The sequence below is a fragment of the Pongo abelii genome, chromosome 14, assembly GCF_028885655.2.
Source record: "Pongo abelii isolate AG06213 chromosome 14, NHGRI_mPonAbe1-v2.0_pri, whole genome shotgun sequence".
Taxonomy (NCBI): Eukaryota; Metazoa; Chordata; class Mammalia; order Primates; family Hominidae; genus Pongo; species Pongo abelii.
In genome coordinates, this window is record NC_071999.2 from 41753843 (window position 1) to 41780524 (window position 26682).

The window sequence follows — 26682 nt, forward strand, 5'->3', positions numbered from 1 at the left end:
AAGCTGCCAAGGTTTATGGCTTGTGCCCTCCAGAGTGGTAGCCCAAACTACACCTGGGTCCTTTTGACCCAGGGCTGGGGCTGGAGCTGGAGCTGCTGAGGTGCGGGGAGCAGTGTCCCAAGGCTGTGCAAGACAGCAGGACCCTGGGTCTGGCCACTGAAACCATTCTTTAATCCTAGGCCTCTGGGCCTGTGATGGGAGGGGCTTCCTCAAAGATCTCTGAAAGGCCTACAAGGTCTTTTTTCCATTGTCTTGACTATTAGCACTTGGTTCCCATTTAGTCATTAAAACTCTCTAGCAACTAGTTGCTCCACTGCCTCCTTTGATTCCTCTCCTGAAAATATTTCAGGGAACTGGCATCTAATTCTGGTGAGAGCCTCAGGAATCTTCCATTCATGGCAGAAGGCAAAAGGGGGAGCCAGTGTGTCACATGGCAAGAGAGGGAGCAAAAGAGGGAGGAAGCAAGAGAGAGAGAGGAGATACCAGGTTCTTTTAAACAACCAGATCTCATATGAACTAACTACCTTAGGGAGAGCACACCAAGCCGTTCATGAGGGATCCGTCCCCATGACCCAAACACCTCCCACTAGGCCCACCTCAAAATTAGAGGTCACATTTCAACATAAGATTTGGAAAGGACAAAACATCCAAACTATATCATCTTCTATATGAGAAGTCATTAACATGAAATTGTGAGGCATGAACTAAAAATGACTTGCATAGATAATACATAAACAGATATCACTTTTGAAGCAATGTACCTACAATTTGCATTTATTTGAATAAGAGAAATCATTGCTGACACACACTGAATACTTGTTTTGTAGTAGGTATAGTCATAACCATTATACCTTTATTAATTTATTTAATCCTCACAACAACTCTATGTATCAAGATGATCTCCACTTTACAGAGGCACAGTAAGATGATTTTGCCTGTTTCCCACTTGGAAAGTGAAGCCGGGATTTATAGCTGGGAACTCTGGCTTGAGAGCCCCCGTGTCCTTAACCACTAACCATACTATCTCCAGAGACCTTCTCTAAATGGGAAGAGTAGGATTTATCAAAACTGTGGCACTCAAAGTACTCTAAGAAAGGAGTGGATGGGGTCTCTGAAGACAGTGTGTCTCATTCTAAGACATTTGTTAAATAATCCCTTCTTTATTTCCCATAAGCTTAAATATGACCATGGAGAATTTCTGCATTTGATTAGTTAAAACCTGACAGAAAGAAGAGAAAGTAAGAGATAATTTTCATTCCACAGGTAATTAAATTCTGGAATGAATTTAAACTCAGATATCAAGACCCTTTATCGTATATAGGCAAAAAGAGATAAAGAGAGAAGAAATAATGTAACTGTTTTTGTAAGTAATTTGGTTGTTTTAAAAAACCTAAAGTGGTCTTTCAGGCAGAACACAAGTAATCAAGTACTGTACTGATGCAGAATCCTGTGTTAATTCTGGTCTGGTTACAATAAGTAAATGGTTAAAAAGGTGAAGAATACATTATTAAAATAAAGACATGCCTACTTTAAAGGAGCAAATTAACAAAGAAAGGGAGGAAGGGAAGGAGGAAAAAGGAAGAAAGGAAGGAAGAAAAGAAGGAGAGAAGGGAGAGAGGGAGGGAGGAAGGAAAAGAAAATCACAATAGTATGACATTGGGCAAAGGAGACATTATTCTGGGAAAAGAAAGAATAATTGAAAGAGGTATGATTTTTGAAGAGTTATTAAGGTAAAAAGTTATTAACTGAACAGACATTATGTGAGATAGGTATTTATTTGAATGAGTAATGACTAAGACTTTCAAAGTTGATGAAAAATAGAAATCCTTAGGTTCAGAAAGCACAATAATTCTTAGCTAAGACAAATTGAAGAAATCTCTATACAGACATTTTATAGGAGAACTGCAGAATACCAAAGAAGACTCTGAATACTTAAATATTCAGAGAGAAAAAAAAAGTTACTTACAAAAAAAAACAACAGATAGTTTGACAACTGACTTCTCAACAGTAATAATAAGAACCCAAAACACAATAGAATAATATCCTCAAAGTTCTGAAAGAAAATAATTACTAAACTAAAACATATAACCAGCTAGATCATCTTTTAAGAGTGGGAACGAAACAAAGACATCCTCAGATAACCCAGAAAGTTTTCAGCTTACTCTCACTAAAAACTTCCAAAAGGTATACTTTTAAAAAGAGAATATGAGGTGCCAGAAGGGATGATATGAGCAATATTTGAATTTTTAAATTTACTTGTGCATCTTTTCCAACATGTGTATGTGTATATGAATTAATATAGTATTTGCTATCATTGTTTTATAGTTGGCAGTGTACTGTGCATACTTATCTTCACCTTGTTCATTTACTGTTGCTTACTTAACATTATAGTCTGGGAATATTTTCATAACAGTATAAAAAGCTAATTCACAAGCACTTTTCAAATCTAATTGTGTTACGTTTGCTCTTGTCCCATTGGGCATAGCTGTTACATGCCCAAGGTCAGAGTCCATGAAGGAGAAGACTATCCTAGTGTGTGGATAAAGGAAGGCATGAACTATTTAAAGATCATTGCTGTAACATTCCATTACCTCGTGCAACTCAGATCCCACGATCTTTGCTTAGATACCTGGGGTTCTGCAGGATTTGGACCAAGATGGCACACAGTTGCCTCTATTGTTTTTTTCTTCATTCTGTAAGCATAGAAGCAGCCTAGCCATATTGAAAACATTTCATTCTCTTAACACACAAGGCCCTCGCATGGTTATGTTAGAGCCACTGAGGAGATGGACTGTGTCTTACGCTCTCTGAAGCCCTTGAAGAACTGCAGACTGGGTCAGACCTATTGGTAGCAATTGATAATTGTTGGTGAGGATGGCGGAAGGATAAATCACTTAATAATGATGCTAATTAAATAAAAGTGCTTCACCCTTTGAGTATATGAAAGAGTAGTGGATAGATAAGCTAGAACTAGATTCCCTTCCTTTCCTAATTTCATGTTAGCATGGGCAAGAAGAGACAGTTTGCTAGAGATTTCCAAGGCAGAAGTGAATTTGCAGCCATCTTTTTATGCTCAAAAGGTTGTGTCAGGGAACAAGGTGCTGTGGCAGCTCAGGCACATTGTCTCACCTAGTTGGTGGGGGCAGCAGCTGGGCCACCAGTATCCAGCTCCTACTGGATCCTTCTTCAGCTTCTGCAATCTCTGAGCCAGGTGCATGGTTAGCTCCCTGGCAAAGGGCACTGATACCTCCTTTGGGACACCCTCATCACCAAGGTTGTGGGTTTGGAAGAGGTGAGAGACTAGGGCATGCTCAATTCCTTCCCTGTGGGCTACAGGTTTCAATTCACATCCATCTTCCTTTTCCAACTACCTGCCCTGTAGATTTCAGCCTCCAGCACCAGGTACAGAAACAATATAGACTCACATAGACTGCCTAACCAGCTCCCAAAATTATGTAAGGTCAATGTATTTGTTATCTATTGTTGCACAACAAATTACTTCAAAACAACATAAACATTTATTATTTCACATAGTTTCTGTAGGTCAGCAATTTGACAGTGGCTTAGCTAAATGATTCTAACTCATGGCCTTTCATGAGGTTGCAATCAAAATGCTAGCAGGGGCCAGGAGCGGTGGCTCAAGCCTGTAATTCCAGCACTTTGGGAGGCTGAGGCAGGTGGATCACCTGAGGTCAGGAGTTTGAGACCAGCCTGGCCAACATGGCAAAACCCCATCTCTACTAAAAATACAAAAATTAGCCAGGCATGGTGGCACGTACCTGTAATCCCAGCTACTCAGGAGGCTGAAGCAGGAGAATCACTTGAACCCGGGAGGCAGAGGTTGCAGTGAGACAAGATCACACCAATGCACTCCAGCCTGGGCGACAGAGCAAGACTCCATCTCAAGAAAAAAAAAAAAAAAAAAAAAAGATGCTAACAGGGGGTCTGCAAACTTTCTCTATAAAGGTCAGATAGCAAATATTTCAGGCTTTGTGGGCCATACAGTCTCTGTTGCTATCATTCAACTCCCTTTATAGTTTAAGAGCAGCCACAGGCAATATGTAAAGAAATGGTCTTGTCCATGCTCCAACAAGCTTTCTTTACAAAAACAGCAGACTGGCTGGCCAAGAGGGGCTCATAGTTTGCTGATTCCTGATCTAAAAGTTTAATAGCGGCTGGAGTTAATGTTACTAAAATTTAGTGCAGGCAATTGGCAGAGGTCTGCAATTCCTCATCTCTCTTGCTTGAATGTCCCCACAGCATTGTGGCTGGCTCCTCCTGGAGTGAGTATATTATCCCTTTGATTACTTCTATTGGTCACACAGACCAAGAGTGCTACATTGTGGTAGGGGTTCACACAGGGTGTAGATACACGGAGGTAGGGATCATTGGGTGAGCTGTCTTGAAGAGTGGCTTCCATATTAATTCCCTAAAGTAAATGATATTCCTATTGGTTTTACATCTCTGATCACATCCTGACTGGTACTGGAGCTATAATAGTAGACATTTTAAGATGCCAAAAAAAAAAACAGTGAATTTGGAAAAATGTTTTATTATATTCCAAGCAAATTCTAAATTAATCTAAATAATATTCATACTAGACACACCTTGTCAAAAGTTAAAATTTCAAGAATATTTATACATTTCTGCAAATATCCAAATAGGGAGGAGGAAAAACAACTTTCCTTAAAAAGGGGTAAAATCTGTTTTTTTTTTTAGAGACAGGGTCTTGCCCTGTCACCCAGGCTGGAGTGCAGTGGTGCAATCACAGCTCACTCCAGCCTTGACCTCCTGTGTTCAAGCAATCCTCCCACCTCAGCTTCCCGAGTAACTTGGACTACAGGCGTGCATCATCACACCCGGCTAATTTTTTTCTTTTTTTTTTTTTTAGAGATAGGGTCTTGCTATGTTGTCCAGGCTGGCCTCAAACTCCTGAGCTCAAGCAATCCTCCTGCCTCAGCCTCCCAACATGCTCCAATCATAGGCGGGAGCCACCACACTAGGCCTCCTTCCTCAGACTTCTTTAAAACACTGAGTTCCCAAAGATAATGAAAAATTTGTAAAGACTTTCAGAGGGGAAATATAATCAAGAATTTCATTCCCAGCCAAAGTGGTGTTCACATGTGAAGGCAAAGACTGAGAAAGGAAACTACTCATGGATACGTGGCTGACTGAAGGAATTCAAAATAAAGAACTAAAAAGTAGGAAAGCCAAAATAAATTAAGTATAGAAGCTTACATATAAATAACTCCTGTAAATATAATCACAAAACTCAATGTAAAAACAAAACCGTTGAACATAAGGGAACACGGTAAAGAAAATGAATAATTACATGTAAGTAACATGGGTCCGCTCCTCTGTTTAACCACAGGAAGCCTGGGAAGTCAGGGAAGAAAGTAATAGAAGTCAAGGCAGAAATCTGCCTCCTGCACAAGGCAGCATAAAAATTATATGTAAGCTAAGGCATGAAAGAACAGTCGGAGTTGGCCAGGAGAATGGGGGATATTCTGGTGGCAACAGCAGAAGCCCACTCTGGCTGAGGAAAATAGAAATCAGTTTATGGGAAAAATGTCAGAAGTTCACAGATGCAGTTAAAGGGCAGGAAGGTTAGATTCAGAACAAGACAGACACAGTGACACAGGAGATGCAATAAGCTTGTCAGGGCACTGCCTCCGAGATAATGAGCCCTAACCATGTTTCTGCCTGTGCAGAATTCCTTCTGAGACTCAAAGTCCCTGAAGAGAGAGCCAGATTGAACAAGCTCAGACCTGTTGCTGGCCAGAAGAAGGCAAGACTGTCCCTGATGGCCCCACAGAGACAGCTCACAGTCTGTAGGAGCCACAGGAAGGAAACTGAGATGCTGTTATCCATAGGAGGAGAACGGCTGCTAGGCAACTCCAAAATAGTGAATGCTCACTCCAGGGGGACTGAGGCTGGGGAGGGCAGCAGAAACCTATCACAAAGAGCCTTTAAGTCATGCTAAGAAATGTGGATGTTTTTCCAAATGAAAATGGGGCATAAATGAAAGGTTTGGAGCAGGAAAGTAATAGATTTGATTTCCATTTTAGAAAGATGGCTCTGGCAGCAATGTGAAGAGGAAACGGGAGGGGGACTAACTGGAGACTGTTGCAGTAATCCAGGTAGAACAGGATGTGGCCCAACTTATTAACTATGGACTGCAGAGAAACACGTGCAGTCTGTCTAGAAAGAATAAAGCAATATAGAACCAACAGATTTTGGTAACTGAGTTACCAGTCTTATTATGATTAGATTATTCATCATCATCATCATCATCATAAGCAATAATAATGTAATAACAGTAAACAAAAAATAAGAAACAATTTGATAATGGAAAACTGTGTTCCCCCTTCTCCAAATAATTGATGGGCTATGTGCGATCCATTAATGAGAACTACGTAACCCATCATTTGGCTCCCAACCAAATTTGCATCTGATTCACATCAGCAGTGTGGACTCTTGTATTCTGTGATCTTTTTTTCCTTGATCCTGACTTTTTCCGTCTGTATTTGTTTTACTGTTACGCTGTGTATGTATCCTTTTTTGATAAAGTGTCCTAAAAAAACTCAAAACTACAAAATAAACAAACAAAAACTCATCATGCCCATATCCTCAATCAATACCCTTTCCCTGTCTTCATAATTTGCTAATGGCTCCACCATTTCCCCTATACCTGGAGCTTGGAAACCTCAAGTATCAGAATCACTCCCTCTTGCCTGTCCTCCGTTGCCCACATTCAGATCTTCTGTACGTGAAAAAGTTTTTGAATCAGTGCCCTACTTTTCATCTTTCCTTGCTTCGAGTGAAATCTCCCTTTTCCTCTTGCTTAAACCTTCCATCAGCTTCCTAACAGTCTCTCCTTGCCCTCTGACTATGCACCACTGCCAAGTTAAATTCCAATTATATTACTTTTCTGCTTTAAAACTCCGATGATTCACCAATGCCAATAAATTAGGCATTGGCCAGTAGCATATGCCTGTAATCCCAGCACTTTGGGAGGCCAAGGTAGGTGGATCACCTGAGGTCAGGAGTTTGAGACCAACCTGGCCAACATGGCAAAACCCCGTCTCTACTAAAAATACAAAACTTAGCCAGGCGTGGTGGCGCACTCTTGTAATCCCAGCTACTCAGGAGGCCGAGGCAGGAGAATCGCTTGAACCCAGGAGGCAGAGGTTGCAGTGAGCCGAGATCGTGCCACTGTACTGCAGCTGGGGTGAAAAGAGTGAAACTCTGTCTCAACATAAATAAATAAATAAATAAATAAATAAATAAATAAATAAGGCATAAACCCTTCCTTCTGTATTAAAGATTTTCTCTCAGAAGATTATAATATGAAAAAGCTAGGAACACTTTTAGAATCCCCTAAATTGAGTACACATATCAGGTCTACTTTTCTTCACTTCATACCTTTTTCCAGGTTCCAGGTACATCCCTGGGTGTCTTAGTCCATTTTCTGCTGCTGTAACAGGATATCACAGACTGGGGGAGTTATGAACAAAAGAAGTTTGTTTGGCTCACAGTTCTGGAGGCTGAAAAGTCCACAATCCAGGGGCCACATCTGGCAAGGGCCTTCTTGCTGCATCATAACATGGAAACTAGGTGGAAGGGCAAGAGAGTGCATGCGACAGAGAGAGCAAGAGACTGAATGTGCCTTTATGACTAACCTACTGCTGTGACAATGGCATTAATCCACCCATGAGGGTGGAGCCCCCATGACCTAATCACTTTTTAAAGGCCCCACCCCCTCGACACTGCTGCAGTGGGGATGAAGTTTCCAGCACGTACCTTTGGAGGAATTATTCAACCATGACCTTTGCTTCTCATTCATGGAGGAAGAGTAGTGAAGAATCCAAGTGGCAGACTTGGGAGCTCTAGCCCATCTTTTTCCCGTCCTCTTATTTTTGGGAGTCGGCCTGCCTGCTTAGCACTGTGAGCCTCTCTTAGCCTTGGCATAGGCTTAGTGAAGAAGCTCTGCTTCTGGGAGAAAAGAGGGCCAGGGGAATGCTGGGCTTATACCTGATGGGAAAACCTATCTAGTTCTGGGGTTTAGTGTCAGGAATTCCATTGTTGCCACATACCTGAGTGAATTTAGGAAACAAAACTAGAACACATAGAGATTAAGGCTTCTGGAGGCTAGAGGAATTGATTGGTGTGATATAACCTTTGGGGAAACTATACCAAGCTCAAGCCATGCAGGAATTTTAAACATTGAGTTTTCTGCAGCCAATATTGCACCTTATGCCTGATTTTTATGAAGATGGCTTTTAGCTGCTTCAGCCTGGACAAGTGAGTTTAAGTCTCAAGCTTCTGAAAGATTCTGACCTAGTGGTTGAATACACAACCAAGAGGCTCTTTCTATATTGCCTGGGCTGCAGGCACTGACCACTTCAGTGATCTCGGTGGCATTAGCAAAACTAGCCACAAAGGCTTTAGCAAGCAAACTTGGGTTTAAATTGAAAAATAACTTAGTCTGTGGGCAGCTGCAGATGGCCTTGAATAACACAAGCACAAATAGGCCTGTGATTGCGGCCAGGACTGATAGAGGGAATAAATAAATCCAGAGAGAGTCTTTAGAGTCCCACTGAGGTTTTGCCTTGAAAGAGGCAGAGTTTCAGCATTACTGTTTGGCTTTTACCAGGATTTTCACCCAGATCTATAAAGAAGTTAGGTTCCACATGCGTCACAGAGCAATAGCATGTGAGATTCTAGCTTTAACTTATTAGTGTTAGGTTCAAATAGGTAGTACACGATCTCACTTTGAGTAGACCCAAATTCTATTCCACATTTAGAGCCAAGGAGGAAACTTTAGAGGAATTAATCTTCAATTCATGTGACTGATAAACAGTGTTGAGTCACCACCAATCATGTAAACTCAAGTTGGCCCTGAATTTGTTAATTTCATGAATTCGAACCAAGGCTTTGGATTTCAGACTAAAATTATGCATTCAATCTAAAAGGGAAGTACATTTTATTAATAAAACAATAAGAATAAATGGGCACCCTCATTGAAAAAATGCTATCTTCTTAGATAACGCTAGAGAAATAACTGAAAGAAACTATCACTGTCCCAATAAAAAGACAGATAATTTTTCAAATATGGTCTCTGAGGAACATGATTGCTTAAAATGTCACAGAAAAACTGGAGTTATATGAAAAACATGTCGGTCTTAATATCAGAACACAAGCAGAGGAAAAGCTAGAGGAAAATTTCCTTAGGAGTAAGGTTGAAATATTAGAGAACATATTAAAGAGAAATTAAACTAAAATGAGATCTCAAAAGCCAATACATATAAAAGGGAAAGGAAGGGGGCCAGGCACGGTGGCTCACACCTGTAATCCTAGCACTTTGAGAGGCCGAGGTGGATGGATTGCCTGAGCTCAGGGGTTCGAGACCAGCCTGGGCAACATGGTGAAACCCTGTCTCTACTAAAATACAAAATTAGCCAGGCATGGTGGCGGGCGCCTGTAATCCCAGCTACTCGGGAGGCTGAGGCAGAGAATTGCTCTGCCTCCCGCGAGGCGGAGTTTGCAGTGAGCTGAGATTGCGCCATTGCACTCCAGCCTGGGTGACAGAGCAAGACTCCATCTCAAAAAAATAAAAATAAATAAATAAAAGGGAAAGGAAAATGCAATAAGGTCTAACTTGTATGAGGGAGGGTGTTAGATGCAGGGAAAGTGTGTAGTTATTACTAGAACAGAAACAGTAATTCCAAAAGTTTCAGAGTTTTTTTTTTTTTTTTAAAGGAGAGTGAAAACAAGAGTACACTAAAATGACATTCAAGAGGGCTAAGATCCAGGAAACTATTAAATGATAGATTCTTAAAATTATTACTGGAAAGTCTATAGTAAAAGCAACTGATTTTCTTGCCTTCCTTCCTGCACCCTGGTAATCCATTCATTTCTAAGAAGCACACCTGATTATGTCAGCCCCTTGCCATAAACTACATATGCACACACACACACACACACAAACACACACACACACACACACACACACAGCCCAGGCACCTTTGCACCTTAGCATGAAAGACAGTCTTTCTGTGACCTGGATTCTATGTACCTCCCTGAATTGTTTCCTGATAAACTCCACCTCTGCATCCTAGATTCCAGTTGTACCAAACTATTTGCAAGTCTCGAGTATTATAAACTTTATAATATATTCATTCTGCCTACCATGTCCTTTTATCCTAGTCCACATGGATTTTACAAGACTCAGCTTACATATCCCTTCTCCTAGGAGACTTTCTACATTAGAATTACCAGTGAATACAGAGCACTTACAATGTTTTATTTTTCTTATATATTTATTGACTCTTTTTCAACTCTAAGCCAGTGGTTCTCAAAAGAGGTGATATAGCTCCCAGGAGACATTTTAAAAACGTAACAGGCATTTTTAGTTGTAATGAGTTTAGCGGTTGGGAGAACACAACAGATATTCAATGGACAAGCCAGGAAGCTAGACACCTTGCAATATCCATACAGTTCAGTATAAAAAAGAACTATATGCATCATGTTCAACTTTGGAATGTTCCACAGGCCTTTCTGTAGGTGAAAAACTTGTTTATAATTATCTGAGTTAAGACTCAAGCTCTGGGCCAGGTACAGTGGCTCACACCTGTAATCCCAGCACTTTGGGAGGCTGAGACAGGCAGATCACCTGAAGTCAGGAGTTCGAGACCAGCCTGGCCAACATGATGAAACCCCATCTCTACTAAAAATACAAAAAAAAAAAATTAGCCAGGCGTGGTGGCGCATGCCTGTAATCCCAGTTACTCAGGAGGCTGAGGCAGGAGAATTGCTTGAACCCAGGAGGCAGAGGTTGCAGTGAACCGAGATCACACCACCGCACTCCAGCCTGGGCAACAAGAATGAAAACTCTGTCTCAAAAAAAAAAAAAAAAAATTCATATTCTGTTTTATATAAAATCAAAAGTATTTTTGCATGGTGTTATATATTGAATTTCACAGGACTATAACTACCATAAACTGAGGAAAGAATGTACTTGGTTTATGTTCAGAACTTTATCAAGAGTTGTTTCCCATTTCAGAAATCACATCACTATGGGCACCACTGAGGGTGGTATTTGAGTCACCAACGCAACACTCCTGTATCCATCTGCATTTGTCGATGAGGCATTCATGATGACTGTAAGTAGATGTACAAATTTCCTCATTTAGCTCTTATTTCAAAATGTCAAATATAAATTTTAAATGTGGGCAAATATTCAGTCAAATATATTAAATTGGGTTTTACAGCTTTTATGCACAAATGAACAGTCACCAATATGTCTATTCTACCAACACATTTTTTTCTAATTAAGCCAATGAACCCATCTAGAGTAAGTGAACATTTTACAAAGGAATATGTTGATCACATTGGCAAAGATATGTACATATATATATATATATATTTCTGATATTTAAGGAAAACTGAAAATTGCTATACTGTCACTGGAATGTTCAAGAATGTTCTCTGCAAAAGGAGGTGAGTCTCATCGGTTCTTACAGAACAACATAAAAGATCATGCAATATGGTACATCATACAGTATTCTAAGAAAATTAGTTTTATAAGCTATATAAGAGATTAGTACAAAGAGGATAAAAAGAAATCCAAACCAAATAATTTCTCTATCCCACTTAATACTGCTTTAAGAAGACGGTAAAAGATATGAAATCAATTGCATAATGAAAATAACCTTGATTATGAGTGGGCAAAAGTAACCTGAATAATCATAAGACTTTAATATTTGCGTCTATAAAGTGTGCAGGGAAACAAAATTATGTAGAAAAGATTATTTTCAAAATTACTAATAATGAATACAAAAAATTTGTCAATATTTGAAACCCTAAAATTAATTAAAGGGAAAAAAATTTCCTTTTCCAACATCATTGCTTATTTAACAGATGGAGCACCAATAATGTAAGTTTAGAGCCAACTTTAAAAAGAGGTACTGGGTGTTTTAACAAGTCATTTTATTATTCATCAACAACTTAATTACCAAGTCTCAGAGAACAAGATAATCATCAATGAATGTTTAAAAATAATCCCTTCACTGACAGATTATTCATAATCTTTCAAATGTCATCTAAGTGTTTGAATGTCATGTCCAAATAAGATGGTTCACCAAGCAAATATTTTAAAAAGGTTTGGCTCACATTATGGACCTTTATGGATCTTTAACATGATCAATAAAAATATATATATAATTGGAAATACTGTAAATTGATGAGGTATAGCCTTCAAGCATATTTGAAAAGGTCACTATTCAAATTATAATTTTTAATTTATATTTTGTATATTAATAAATTTATTTTCAAATATACAGAAAAGTTGAAAGACTAGGACATGCTTGTCCACATGTGGACCAGGACAGCTTTGAATGCGGCCCAACCCAAATTCATAAACTTTCTTAAAATATTATGAGTTTTTTTGTGATTCTCTTTTTAACTCATCTGCTATAGTTAGTGTTAGTGTATTTTATGTGTGACCCAAGACAGTTCTTCTTCCAGTGTGGCCCAGGGAAGCCAAAAGATTGGACGCTCTTGGATTAGAGCAAGGAACACCCATATGCCTGCCATCTACATTCAGCAACTGCAAGTATTTTGCTGTAATTGCTTCCTATATGTTTGTATATTTGACTAAAACATTTCAAAGTAAAATACAGTGACCATGCTATTTCACCTCTGAGTTCTTAATCATGAATCTCCTAAATATAAGGATATTCTCTTGCATAACCACAATGTTATTACTATGCCTTAAAAAATTCAGGAGTGGGCAGCAGCCTGGGCGACAAGGCTTCCCCCAGCTGACTTCTGTGCCCTAGAAACCGTAGGGAATGGGTCAGCTCACTAGGGTGGGTGCGGTGGCACCAACCATGGGCAATTTAGAAGAAGGCTTCATTGTGCCCTTCTCCTCTGACTCTGATGCACATTTTGATGCTGTGGTTGGATATTTAGAGGACGTTATCATGGATGAAGATTTCCAGTTATTACAGAGAAATTTCATCAACAACTACTACCAGGAGTTTGAGGACACTGAAGAGAATAAACTCACCTACACACCTATTTTTAATGAATATATTTCTTTGGCAGAAAAGTATATAGAAGAACAGTTGCTGGAGCAAATTCTTGGCTTTACCATGGCAACTTTCACAACGTTATACAGCACCACAAAGATGAAGTGGTTGGTGACATACTCCAAACGCTGCTCAAATTTACAGATTTTCTGGCTTTTAAAGAAATATTTCTGGACTGCAGAGCAGAAAAAGAAGGCCAGAGACTGGACTTAAGCCATGGTTTAGTGGAGACTTCATTGTGCAAATCATCTTCTAAGACAGCTTCTCAGAACAATCTGCAGCAGTAGGACCTACCTCCAGACAATGAATGGGATCATTCTCAATTTCACGGGCTCAGTAGTTCAATAGGCTTGGCTCATGATGACAGGAGAACGTATGCTGGAAAAATTGATTCTGTTCTGCAACTCTTCATTCGCATTAAATATTGATGGGGTAAAAGCCAAAATGATCTAATCCTCCTGGATCTATTTATCCTGAAACATCTTGTTGGGTTTTTGTTTTTGTTTTGAGACAGGGTCTCGCTCTGTCGCCCAGGCTGTACTGCAGTGGCCCAATCTCGGCTCACTGCAGCTTCCACCTCCCTGGTTCAAATGATTCTCCTGTCTCAGCCTCCCAAGTAGCTGGAATTACAGGCACCCACCACCATGCCCAGCTAATTTTTTTGTATTTTTGGTAGAGACGGGGTTTCACCATGTTGGCCAGGCTGGTTTTGAACTCGTGACCTCAAGTGATCTGCCTGCCTCAGCCTCCCAAAGTGCTAGGATTACAGGTGTGAGCCACCACGCCCACCCCTCCCCAAGGCCGAATCACCTTCTTGTATTCATTAACCCTAATACTCCTCCCCTCCCCAATAGGTACCTCTCTCAGGTGCTTCTGACTCAGGCAGCTTGTGAGCAAGCCCATGTCAAGCATTCCACCCTGTGGGGGGCCTTTCCTCACCCCAGCATTCATGTTTGTGTATCAAAACCCACCATCATGAACCCTCTTTATCCCAGCAGGGTTTACATAAATTTTTTGTGCACTTGCATCTCATTTTTGACATGGGTTAGAGTTTCAGTTCTTCAGCCCCAATGAGGTTTTTTATATTTATCTGGGGTGTTACTCCAGCCAGCTGTCCATCTTGAGATTTTTGAATCTCCTGTGATCACAGCTTGTCCTGGCTGGAGGAATCAACTGAAAGAGATGTCCTTTATCTAAAAGCTACATGTGAAAACTCCTGGTCTTAACATTTGAAGCCCTTGTGTGACTATGTCTTCTGCTGGCGCTGATGTAGTCCCACTATTTTCAGAAGTCTCTTTGAAGTGTTATTTTTGGAAAATATTTGTATAGATGAATTCTCAGGCTAACCTAGTTGTCTGAGTAGCCTTGCAGTAAGGGAAATCAAAACTTAAGCAGGGAAGCGGGTGGGGTATGACCTTATAAGGGGATAATGCAACTTAGGCAATATCCAGAAAGATTGTAACCTCATAGTACTCGACCAATGAGGAACTTGGGGAGGGACTTGCGTGCTAGGAGATAAATTACCTGCTGTGACTGCCCTGGGTGTGCCTGCCTATCAGACACCCAATCTTGCAAGACCGCCATTAAAAGTATCGTTTCTGCTGGATATGATTTTGGAACTTCCATGAGTACCCACTTAAAGATCAAAGTATTATATACCATGTGCTTTTTAGTGAATGTTACGAAGGCAAAAATGCTTTCTACGTTGGCATTCATTCTTATTTTACTGGGCACCTATGAATGCATGCTTTGTGCTAGAAATACACTAAAAGGTATCCGTTTTTATAGCATGTTTGTGTGTTTGCATGTTTGCTGAAAATCCTTTCTGTATAAACAAGTTTGCTGGGTTCTCAGGGTTAGGTAGGGACTCTGTCATTTCTTACTGTCAAAATCTCTCCTACGGAGATGGTGTTCCACTGCCAGTCTAGCTCAGCATGAGTAGGAAATAGTAAACACCCTTACCAGTCATCTGTCTTCTTTGGTTTAGTGCAGTGTGTGGCAAAATATTACTTATCAGAAAACATGTATGTCATCTCTGGAAAGAAGAAAAATCACAGCAGTTCAAGTCTCAATGTGTACCTTTGATTTTTTAAAATTAAAAATAAGAATCTGTACTGACTTTTCACTTGGCTGTCTTACTTTTAAAGGACAAGCTACAAGTGATGTGTTTTTCTATACTGATGCATCACTTATTAAATGCTTTTGTACCATGAGTAAAAAAAATTTAGAATCATTATTTAATGTCATCTAATACTCAGTTCATTTTCAAATGTCTCCAACTGTCCCCAAAATACCTTTTGACAATAGCAAAAACCAATTGCATTTGTGCATCATGACTCTATTTTAAGCTAGAAAATTTCTTGGCCCTATTTTTTAATATAATTTTTATAAAATTGACCTTTTTTTACTAAGCCAGTTGTCCTTTCGAATTTCCACATTCTGAATTTTTCTGACTGACTCTTCATGGTGCCATTTAACTTATTCCTCCCTCTCATCCTTATAAATACGAAATGAGCTCTATAGACTTCATTAGATTCACATCAAACATTTTTGGCAAGAATCATATATAATGCTTATACTTCATATTTCCTCACATCAGGAGGTAGCAGATGTCAGGTTTCCTCCTATAACTAATGCTAAGGAGGGCACAGTCCTATCTCTCCACTGCAAAGGTAGAGCTACAGCGTAAATGAGGTCCTTCTTACATTTTAAGGAAAGGAGCTCAATCTCATTATAGTATAGGGAATTATCATGACTTAATCAATAAACATAATATTTTTTAAATAAGCTTTCCAGATTAGTCTTTGCAGGCTACTAACAGAATACCACAGACTGGGTGACTCATAAAAACAACAAATATTTATTTCTCACCATTCTAGAGAGTGGGAAGTCCAAGATCAAGGTGCCAGTAGATTCTGTGTCTGGTGAGGGCCCTATTCTGGATTCACAGATAGTCACCTTTTTGCTGTGTCCTCTCATGGCAGAAGGGGTGAAGAATCTCCCTGGAGTCTCTTTTATAAGGGCACTAATTACATTAATGAGGGCTCTGCCCTCATAGTCTAATCACCCCCAAAGGACCCACCCCCTAATACCGTCACCAGGGGTGTTAAGATTTTAACATTTAAATTTTAAGGGCACATGAACATTCAATCCATTGCACTTGCTCAATGATAATTTTTATAGTTTTCAGCTTTGCCGCATAATCTAACATAAGGGTAGGTTAAAAGATACTGACTCAGAAATATATTGCTCTCATTTGGATGCTGTGATGATTAGATTTAAAGATCCATTAACATTTTACAATACCAGATTGGGTGGTTTCAAACAGATGTGGAATATCTTTGCCAGCATATTCAAGAAAAGTTAATTGATTTCAGTATGGTGCCTCTCATATAATAAAAAAACTTAATTAGACTTTGAGGACAATGTATGATTTAATCTATCATAATAAAAAGATCTCAGATCCAGCTAAGACTTTCTCACCCACTTGTTCAAAAATAATCTAAATTATGGCAGCATTCCTCCCATCCAAGTACTAACCGGGCCTGACCCTGCTTAGTTTCTGAGATCAGATGAGATCAGGTGGGTTCAGGGCGGTATGGCCAAATGGCAACATTCCTACTACACTTATAGCTGAGGATGGTTTCAAAATGCTTACTGCGAATGTCATGAAAATCAATTGCAAACCGGTGACAGGAGATTTTAAGCTAACTTTCATAGACTCTGTACAAAATATTGAACCATAGACCTAGGAAACAGACATGTCATTGAATTTTAATACAAGATATTGTTTTCAAATATTTCATATCATTAGCATATATTTGTTTAAGTTGAAAGTACTATGATAAGATGTATATGTTCTGATAATTACATTTTGAAACTGTTGTTGTTAGTCTGTTCTCATGCTACTAATAAAGACATACCTGAGACTGGCTAACTTATAAAGGAAAGAGGTTTAATGGACTCACAATTCCACGTGGCTGGGGAGGCCTCACAATCACGGTGGAAGGCGAAAGCCACGTCTTACATGGCGGCAGGCAAGAGAGAATGAGAGCCAAATGAAAGGGGAAACCCCTTATAAAATCATCAGATCTCATGAGGCTTATTCACCACCAAGAGAACAAGGGGGAAACCAAGAGAACACGGGGGAAACCATCCCTGTAATTCAATTATCTCCCACTGTTTCCCTCCCATAACACATGGGAATTATGGGAGCTACAATTCAAGATAAGATTTGAGTTGGGACACAGCCAAACCATATCATCTGTATATTTATTTTTTGACTACTTGTTTTTTTCTCTACCATTCAGAGCACAATCTCTTAGAACCTCTTGTCTGATGGTTTCTTTTTCCAGTCTACTCTCTTCACCATTGCTTATCAGAGAATGGTCACCCATGTATTTTTAAGCTTTAGAGACTGGTCGTATAACTAAATAAATTGTGGGATTTTAAGACATTATGTGAGATACTGTTATCCATACCATGTGTCACAATAGAATTATTTTATCCTTCATTTTTAAATAATGCCCAACTCATTTTCTCCCTTCAATGCCCATAATTTGTCTTGGATGTTTTCCCTACTTCAATTAAAGGTTTTCATCTTGTTCTCTTATCATATACAAACTAGTGTGGTTTTAGTTTCTCCTAAACTATTTCTATTCAGGTGTTTACATATGCCTCTGTTCTTTCCTTTTTCTGTACCTCTTATTTTAAAATGACCTCTATTTCTTATTTATTTTATCAGATGAGTGCATTTGACTACATCATTATAGTTCTGCCTAATTGTGCCTGGAAATTAACACGTTAGATACACATATTATTAGATTATAAATTACTTTCTTCTTTGTGTCTCCTTTATATTACATTTAGGACAATGTGGAATATTTTAAATGTGATAAAAATAAACATCCCCAAATCTACCATATTGACCATTTTAAAATATAAAGCTCAATAGTGCTAAGTATATTTACATTGTTGTGCAACCAATCTCCAGAACTTTTCATCTAGTTAAACTGCAACTCCATACCCCTTAAACAACTCTGTATTTTCCCCTCCTTCCAGCTCCTGGGGATAATGTTGATTTTTAAATTCTCTGCATAAGCATGTCATTTTAAATGCGAATTTTATTTTGAGATTGTGAAAGAAATTTTAAAAAATATTTGTTTAAAAAAATGAGGGACCTTTGGGTCTAACAGAGTCAAGAACCACCATTCTAAGCTCCTTGAAGGAAGAGTGTTTTATTTACCTTGGTATTTCCAGGGCCTACCATGGCATAAATAATAGAAGCTCAATGAATATATTTTGAAAGAATGAGTGATTGGAAAGCTAAGTGAAGGCAAGCATAGTGGCTCATACCTACAATCCCTGTTCTTTGGGAGGCCGAGGTAAGAGGATAACTTGAGGCCAGGAGTTCAAGACCAGCCTGGGCAAAATGGCAAAACCCCATCTCTACAAAATAAATAAATTAATTAACTAATTAATTAATTTAATTAGCTGGGTGTGGTGGTACTGACATGTAGTCCTGGCTACAAGGGAAGCTGAGGCAGGAAGATCACCTGAGGCCAGGAGTTTGAAGCTGCAGTGAGCTGTGATTGCACCACTGCATCCAGCCTGGGTGACAGAGCAAGACCCTGTCAAAAAAAAAACAAAAAAAAAAAGAAAGAGAAGAAGAGAAGAAAGAAAGAAAGAAAGAAAGAAAGAAGAAAGAAAGAAAGAAAGAAAGGAAGGAAGGAAGGAAAGGAAGGAAGGAAGGAAGAAAGAAGAAAGAAAGAAAGAAAGAAAGAAAGAAAGAAAGAAAGAAAGAAAGAAAGAAAGAAAGAAAGAAAGAAAGGAAGGAAGAGAAAGAAAGGAAGGAAGGAAGGAAAAGAAAAGAAAAAGGGAAAAAGAGAGGAAGGAAGGAAGGGAAGAAAAGGAAAGAAAGGAGAAAAAGAAAAGTTAAGCAAGAGAAACCACTATCACTCACAAAAGATCACATGTTGTATGATCTCAGTTGATGAAATGCCCAGGATAAGCAAATCTATCAAGACAGAGACAGAAAGTAGATTCGTGGTTGCCTAGGGGTGGGAAAGGAAAAGAGTTGGGAGGAAGAATGGGAATGACTGCTGATAGGTACAGGGTTTCTTTCTGAGTTGAAGAAAATCCAAAGTTAGGTTAAGGTTACACAACTCTGGAAATATACTAAAAAAAATTGAATTGTACACTTAAAATGGGTAACCTTTACGGTACATAAATTATATCTCAATAAATTATTTTAAAGAGTTGATTGAATACATCCTAAAAACCTATAGTCACCATCCTTAACAAGTCCTTTAGGACTTCACCAAAAGTTCAACCAATTATGATTTTATGCTTTCATTTGAAATGCTAAGTATTCTCAGAATATCAGATGTACAATTACATCTTATGTCCAAAGTAAAATACAAATTATTATTTTATTTTATTAAATCATTCAGAACAAATTGTATTCAACCAACTCAGCAGTATAGTGTAAACTCAAGGGAAGGGAACTAAGGAATTGCTTCCTTCTGTATTGGTAACAGATTAAACAAAATTAAACAAGCAAATGACACTGAGGAAGTAAGCTTACTCACCCATGGTGGATCCTCTGTGGGCAGAGTGCCATGGAAACCTCTTACAGCCAAGTGTATGAGGAATAAATCCTGGTCATGAGGATTAGACCCTTGATCTCACCTGCGGAGAAGTGGGTGCTTCCCCACCCATGGTGCTGAGCTGTCAGAATGGGGCTGGAGTCAAGGTTCTGTCGAGGTAATCTTTATTTTTTTATTTTTATTTCTATTTTTAGTTTTTGAGATAGAATCTCACTGTGTCACCCAAGCTGGAGTGCACTGGTGTGATCTTGGCTCACTGTAACCTACACCTCCTGGGTTCAAGCGATTCTCCTCCCTCAGCCTCCCGAGTAGCTGGGACTACAGGCGTGCGCCACCACGCTTGGCTAATTTTTGTATTTTTAGTAAAGACAGGGTTTCACTATGTTGGCCAGGCTGGTCTCGAACTCCCGACCTCAGGTGATTCGCTCACCTTGGCATCCCAAAGTGCTGCGATTGCAGGTGCGAGCCACCACGGAATTAACCTTTGAATCTTAGATTATGATCCTTCGTATGCCAGGGAGGGGCTGATTCTTTCCTGTGCTTGCACATTGAAGCCCCCCTGCACCAGGGCCTAGATTAGGTGTCCCCCCAATATTTACTGTTAAACATGGCCATGGAGTGTTTACCAAACCGCCAACTAAAAACTACTTGATCATTGCTTTTCTTTTTTTCCTTTTAGAAAACTTCAGTACTCCCATCACTGATACTTGATTAATATATCTGGCACTCTGGCTTAATTCTTCTGAGGAATTTCAGTGGCATCTAAATTTATTTTCTCAACTCAAAAGCATTTTTGTTGTTCTTCCAGAGAATATAGCCCTGATGTTAACATATTCTTTTTCTCCTGTCTGACAATGTGAGACAATGCAGTTGACCCCTTAAACAACACAGGGGTTAGGGGCACTGACCCCTGTGCAATTGAAAATCCTCATATAACTTTTGACTCCCAAAAAACTTCAATATTAATAGTCTACTCTTAACTGGAAGCCTTACTGAGAACACAAACAGTATATTTTGTATGTTATACATATCACATACTGTGTTCTTACAATAAAGTAAGTTAGAGAAAAGAAAATTGCATTAAGAGAATCATAAGGAATACAAAATATATTTACTATTCATTAAGTGGATCATTATAAAGATTTTCATCCTTGTTGTCTCCACGTTCAGTAGGATGAGGAGAACAAAGAGAAGAGGTTGGTCTTGCTGTCTTAGGAGTGGCAGAGTCAGAAGAAAATCCACATATAAGTGGACCTGCATAGTTCAAACCCCTGTTTTTCATGGATAAACTGTAGTTCATAACAAAACAGTGATAAGTATACATAATTCAGAGGGTATGAAAGCTCTGTTTTTAACCTTGTTTGAAAAATCATTTCCAGGGCAGGCATGTTGGCTCATGCCTGTAATCCTAGCACTTTGGGAGGCCAAGGCGAGCGAATCACCTAAGGTCAGGAGTTCAAGACCAGCCTGGCCAACATGGCAAAACCCCATCTCTACTGAAAATACAAAAATTAGCTGGGTGTGATGGCGCATGCCTGTAATTCCAGCTACTTGGGAGGCTGAGGCAGGAGAATTGCTTGAACCTGGGAGGTGGAGGTTGCAGTGAGCCAAATTCAGGCCACTGCACTCGAGCCTGGGCAACAAGAGCAAGACATGGTCTCAAATTAAAAAAAAAAAATCAGTTCCAATAACAATTCTTGCTTTTCAACTTTATTTTCATGACTCCTTGATTGATTCAACATGATTTTAAGAAAAGTCCTGCTCCCTGGGACTGCATTACAAGCTGTCTAGATAGCTCCCATGAAATGGAAATTAACCCCACACCAGGGGAGGCAAATTGTCCTATAGAATAAGTAGACTTCCACAGACTTTGATCAAAACAAAATCTTCCCTAAGAGTCCGCCAGGCTCATATAGCAAATCTAAAATAACTTCATGTCAAGGCAGGTAAAAACTGGCCACAATTATGGCCACAATTTTGTAAAAAGTAGCACTTGGAAGTTGTAACTATAGTTCTAAAAATGAAGTAAGCATCCTGATCCATAAGGTGTTGATAAAGTTCTGGACGTTTTTGTTATAGAAAAAAAATGACATACTGTCATCTGTCTGTTGTATTCTGAACACTTGATTTTTTTTATTTTTTTATTTTTTATTTTATTTATTTATTTTTTTTTTGAGATAGGGTCTCGCTCTGTCACCCAGGCTGGAGTGCAGTGGCATAATCACAGCTCACTGTAGCCTCGATCTCCTGGGCTCAAGTGATCCTCCTGCCTCAGCCTCCCAAGTAGTTGGAACACAGGCACATGCCACAACACCTGGCCAATTTTTTTTTTATTATTTTTTTGTAGAGATGGGATTTCACCATGCTGCCCAGGCTGGCCTCAAAATCCTGGGCTCAAGTGATCCTCCCACCTCAGCCTCCTGAAGTGTTGGGATTACGAGTGTGAGCCACCATGCCTAGCACACATTCTGAGCACTTTAAAGGACACAGTAAGCCAATAAAATAGGCTGACACATATTTAAGGAGTCACTGGACATCCAGGAGCCCTTCACACTCATCAGAACTCTTGGGATGACCCAGACTCTGGCCACATGATTGATTACATTCAAACTTGAGAGCCATCCCCACCCAAAATATGTGGCTTGTCTTGGTGCACACATCATAGCAGTTACCAAAATACTCTTCAAGAGGATAAACACCAAAGGCCATGGAGGATAGCCACCAAAAATTGGCTTGGCCCACAAAACATAGAACTAATGATGGTGACATCTTACTGTTATTTTGCTCACATTAATTCAAAAAGACTAGTGTAAGACGAGGAAATAGGTAATGATGCAAAACAAGCAGCATCTATACTCTACCCTCCGATGACCACAATAATAGTGAACAAATATTTAAATGTAGTTTCCTTAATTTTAGCCATCTACCAACCGTTTGTCATCTAAAAGTACACTAGTGCTGCTTAGCTCTGTGTCTCTGTCCTCTCTGTCCTTGCCACCCCCCAGGGAGTCTGTGGCATTTGCTTAGCTCAGGAACTGAGCCTATGCAAATATTCAAAAGGATGTCAGCTTGTTTCCCACTGCCCTACTTTTTGCAGCAAGTTCCCTTTAATTTTGAAGGCAGACTATTTGGTTCACAGAATGAAAAGATTTCCAATACCTCACAAGAACATGTGAATTGTATTTGTATTTTGGTTATTTATTTATTTATTTATTTATTTGGAGACAGGGTCTGGCTCTCTCACCCAGGCTGGAATGCAGTGGCATAATCTCAGTTCACCACAGCCTTGACCTCCTTGGGCTCAAATGATCTTCCCACCTCAGCCTGGGACTACAGGTGTGCGCTACCACACCCAGCTTATTTTTTGTTGATTTTTTTGTGGAGATGAGGTTGCCCAGGCTGGTCTTGAACTCCTGAGCTCAAGTGATCTGCCCGCCTTGGCCTCCCAAAATGTTGAGATTACAGGCATGAGCCACCACACCCAGCATGAGATGTGTTTGGATTGGAACCGGATCCACGGATGGCGTGAAGTCAGTGTCCATCTTCTTGGCTTGGATATTGCAGGACCAGTTCTTTTCTGATGCTGGACAGATTCCAGGAGCCTCACCTTCTGTTTAATTAAGTTTGCTCTCCAGGAAGACATTTCTTTTGATGGCTTGATTCAGTGCTTCTCTGTCTCCCAAAGTAATGATCATGGCATGTATGCTCTTTCCAAAGCATAACTTGTTTGTACTCAGTTCCCTGACAGATTTCTGTAATTGATCTTTAATCACTTTAGCCTATGCGAGACCATCCTCTAATGCTCAGATCTCTGGGGAGCCTTTAGAATGTTGCATTGTGAATTTTCTTTGGCCACATATACCTCCATATAGAGTCTGGTACTTTTAGTCAGAAGGTTCCTGTTCCCAGTTTAATTTGTTCTAGCCGTTTTTCCAATCCAACTTTATATTCCTATCTTTCCCCCATTCACTGCACTCTGCTTATATGTTATAGCAGATCTCTCTAAAAGGTAGAGTCTTCTTCTGAGATGAAGTCCCTCTTCCTGAATTCCTCCAACATGTAAACTAGTGAGGAAATTAGTCTTCTTGTGGTATGGTTTCCAGGCTCAGCAGGTGAGGACTCTCATTGACAGCAATAAGGAACCTAAAACATTTTTTTTGTATATTGCTACTACATGGAAATTCAGTATTATCCCAAACTATTACCTCCCTGCTTTAGTGCATATCATGAACAATTGACTGCACAGATCCCATTATAATAGTGATAGTAACATAAACTGAGAGATTGGGAACGTGGTTGTGGGGGTACACATCGATATACCACCTCGAATGATGGTAGGGTAACTTAGCAATCGAGGTACCTTAGCATTAGAGCTCTTCTGCATGAAAAATGGCAAGGACGAATGAGAAAACAACAGTATATTATGAAAAAAGTTGAAGATCTAAGTGGCCCAAACCATGACTACACAAATTATAACAATAACTACTTTTCTTCCTGTTGTCTCATAGTTCTGAGTAAGTCCCCAAGGAAGAGAACACCAGCTCCCAGAGCACCAGTGTGGTCCCAAACTGGTTCTGTACTCTGAAACTCATTCTGCCTCTTCAGCCCACATCTTCTAAGAGAAGCAGAGAGTGGCAAAACCAAATAAAATGCAAAGAGAGGATTTCTTCTAAGAGAGTGGCAAGTGAACTGTGTGTTTCTTTTGTCAAAAAACAAAATCTCAACAAATTCAATTTAAAATTTAATTGGATTTTATTAGCAATTCATGAATCAAGCAGCACCCCATCTTGGACAAGATTTGGACAGGTGTTCTGCTAGACATGGAAAAACAGTCCGTTTTTTAAAGGTAGTTTGAGCAGGAAAAAGGAAATAGTATAATACAAAAAAGCAGATTGGTTAGTGTCAGATTACTTTTCTTGTAAGGGTTAGAGCAGAGGGGACTTCCTCATTATGTGGGCTAAAACTGGGCTGATTGGAGATTTGGCTATCATCTCTTTCCTGATTTCTCAGAAGGTCAGATTAAACAACCTATTTTCAGTTTGGGGATGTGGAACTTGAGCATGAGTGACTGCATTCTGGTTTGGTCTGCTGGAACCTGGTGCAGGAGCTCAGTCTAAATCAACGGACTGTCAGAAATTTAACACCCTTCTTCCTTTCAAGATAAATGAGTAGGACTTAGAAAAAACATTATAGAGAAATTGCACACACATACCGTATAGTTTGGAGGATAACAAGGAATGTTGCCTGAATCTTTCTAAAATACATCTAAAAGCAAGAGACTAGCTAAAGCTGTCTTGATAAAAAATGTAAAAGGCTAGGGACACCAGTAGCTATAGGAGCCAGCTTCTCTTTTATCTCTGGTAGGGCAAGATGGTTGCGTTTAGTTATCCCAAAAGGACTTTGTCCAGGAGGACCACATGTGGCAGTATGGCGATCCACCAGCAGAAAGATGCTAAGTAATGGGTGTCACTTAAATCAGGGGAACAGAAGTCATAGAAGCCCCCAGAAAGGAAGCTAGCATTAGGACATCTGTCACATGAAAATCCCCAACTACAGATTCCAGTAGCACCCACCATCTATGATTCGCTCTTCAACTGTAGCTCTCCCCATCCCTGTGCCTTAATTGAAGGAGTCAAAAATAGCAACATAGCCAGGCGTGGTGGTGGCATGCACCTGTAATCCCAGCTACTCAGGAGGCTGAGGCAGGATAATCACTTGAACCTGGGAGGTGAAGGTTGCAGTGAGCCGAGATCGTGCCATTGCACTCTGGCCTGGACAACAAGAGCAAAACTCCGTCTCAAAAAGAAAAAAAAAATCACAACAGTAAATAGGGGAGAAAGTGGAGGACAGGAGAATGAAGAAACTGGGCATGCTGTCTGCCTACCACCCCGCTAGTTAATTTTCAGACTTGAATTATAAAGGAGAGAAGCTCCAAAGTACATGAAAAAAAATGAAGTTTGATATTATTGTTTTCCAAGGCTTTTTGTAGCCTGAAAATGAGATTGCTTATTAATTCATGAAAGTGAATAGAGAAACTAAGGGATTGTCCCAAAATATTCTCCAGAGTTGGGAAAGAAAAAGCAGACACATCAGGTCTGAAGAAAGTGGTAGAAGAAAATAGTTATTTCCTAAATCCTACCAATCCAGCTCATTCAATAAACTGATTACCCTGCCATTACCCTTAATTGAGCCCTTTTTAAGTGCTGACATATTATCTTATTTAATACTGTAGAGGGGAAAAGTAACTTCTTTTCCTCATCCATCACAAGGTCCTGGTTAATACTCCTATAACAAGAGACAGATTAATGAGAGAAAAGCTTAACAAATGTATTTAACAAAAGTTTTACTTGAAACGAGAGCCTTCAGAAACAAACACCCAAAGAAATAGAGAAAACTGTGTTTTCATGCCTAGGTTTGATAAAGAGTGGATAGTCATGTAAAAGTATAATTGGGCAAAGGGGATATGATCTAGCAGTAATAAACTGGGGGAACTTAGCAAGGCCTGTTTGTTCAGACTCTTCTTAGCATCACTATGTCCTCATTCCTTTCCTCGGAGTTTAGGGCAGGACACCTGTCACATGAGGTTCTTATGACCTACTTTCAGGAGAGGTATGTCAAAGAATTCTTTTACAGCCAGCTCTCACACATAAAGACAGGAGAAGGTCAGACAGTGGCCTCCAAGTTTCCATATTTGGGGTAGCGTGTCCTGGACCCTATCAATAATAACAGCAAATCTATAAGGTAGGCCAGTTCTCACAGTCTCTTGCTAATTTAGGGATAAGATTCTCTTGGGGCTTATTAAAAATAAACGCTGAGGCCGGGCATGGTGCCTCATGCCTGTAATCCCAGAACTTTGGGAGACCAAGGCAGGCAGATTGCCTGAGCTCAAGAGTTCGAGACCAGCCTGGGCAACCTGGTGAAACCCCATCTCTACTAAAATACAAAAGATTAGCCGGGTGTGGTGGTGTGTGCCTGTAGTC

At 39.7% G+C, this 26682-nt stretch overlaps 1 long non-coding RNA gene and 1 pseudogene across 2 annotated transcripts; both read left to right on the forward strand.

Moving 5' to 3' along the window:
• The first annotated feature begins 7736 nt into the window (after positions 1 to 7736).
• LOC129049489 (uncharacterized) lies at positions 7737 to 24375 on the forward strand. Of its 2 annotated transcripts, XR_008512607.2 has the most exons (6): positions 7737 to 7947; positions 11066 to 11165; positions 12529 to 12616; positions 19634 to 19859; positions 22931 to 23038; positions 24211 to 24375. It is a non-coding gene; the product is annotated as an uncharacterized LOC129049489 (long non-coding RNA). The 2 variants fall into 2 exon arrangements; XR_008512608.2 differs by lacking the exon at positions 22931 to 23038.
• On the forward strand, positions 12809 to 13527 carry LOC100448478 (ADP-ribosylation factor-like protein 2-binding protein; annotated as a pseudogene).
• Positions 24376 to 26682: the final 2307 nt, after the last annotated feature.